General features: G+C 39.9%; 1 long non-coding RNA gene across 1 annotated transcript; it reads left to right on the forward strand.

The window, feature by feature from the left end:
* The first annotated feature begins 15 nt into the window (after window positions 1–15).
* Window positions 16–745, forward strand: LOC111649704 (uncharacterized). Its single transcript, XR_002760328.2, has 3 exons — window positions 16–158; window positions 411–519; window positions 608–745. It is a non-coding gene; the product is annotated as an uncharacterized LOC111649704 (long non-coding RNA).
* Window positions 746–815: the final 70 nt, after the last annotated feature.

Below are 815 nucleotides of genomic sequence, written 5' to 3' on the forward strand. Positions count from 1 at the left end.
GATAGATAGATAGATAGATAGATAGATAGATACTTTATTTTATTAAAATGAAAAGAAGAATAAATCACTTTCTTGGTTCTCCTCTGTCCCCAGGCGGTTTTCTCCTCCGTTTTCTACTTTGCTTCAGTCCCTCTCTACCAAGGATTTCTGATTATCGGGTAAGAAAGGCGATGACTTATCAAGGGAGCATTTGGCTGCCTTTACTCCATGGCATTTCCTCTGTGTTAAGGCACTGTTGAAACACGAGAAGGGGAAAATGTGAAAGTATTGACTACTCCAATGATGCATCTCTAATGAATCTAACAATGAAATGTGTGAAACTTTTTTTGTCCATGTGCCATTTTCTCTGGAGCATGCCCCCACCCCACCACCCCTTCACACTGAGGACACATGATTTTTGTCTGTTTCAGCTACTCCACTATCTACACCATGTTCCCCGTCTTCTCCCTGGTGTTGGACAAGGATGTGAAGTCAGAGGTTGCCATGTTGTACCCAGAGTTATACAAAGATCTCTTGAAGGTATATAATGAGTGTTCACCTCCTACATGTTACAGTGGAGCCAAAAATATGAAAAATTATTAATATGATGTCTTGTTCTACCCCACAGGGTCGACCACTGTCTTTCAAGACATTTCTAATATGGGTCCTAATAAGTATCTATCAAGGTAAGGAAGAGTTGATAATCAGAGTCAGTAACTGCAACTGTTGGAGAGAGAGAGATAGCCATAACCTAAAAATTATAGAAATGAGTAAAGTCAACATACTGTGAATCACAGTCATCACTTTCCATACACACACTCAGCTATTTTGGAGGT

The sequence above is a fragment of the Seriola lalandi genome, unplaced genomic scaffold, assembly GCF_002814215.2.
Source record: "Seriola lalandi dorsalis isolate HSWRI2012SDOR001 ecotype SW California unplaced genomic scaffold, Sedor1 jcf7180001964924, whole genome shotgun sequence".
Taxonomy (NCBI): domain Eukaryota; kingdom Metazoa; phylum Chordata; class Actinopteri; order Carangiformes; family Carangidae; genus Seriola; species Seriola lalandi.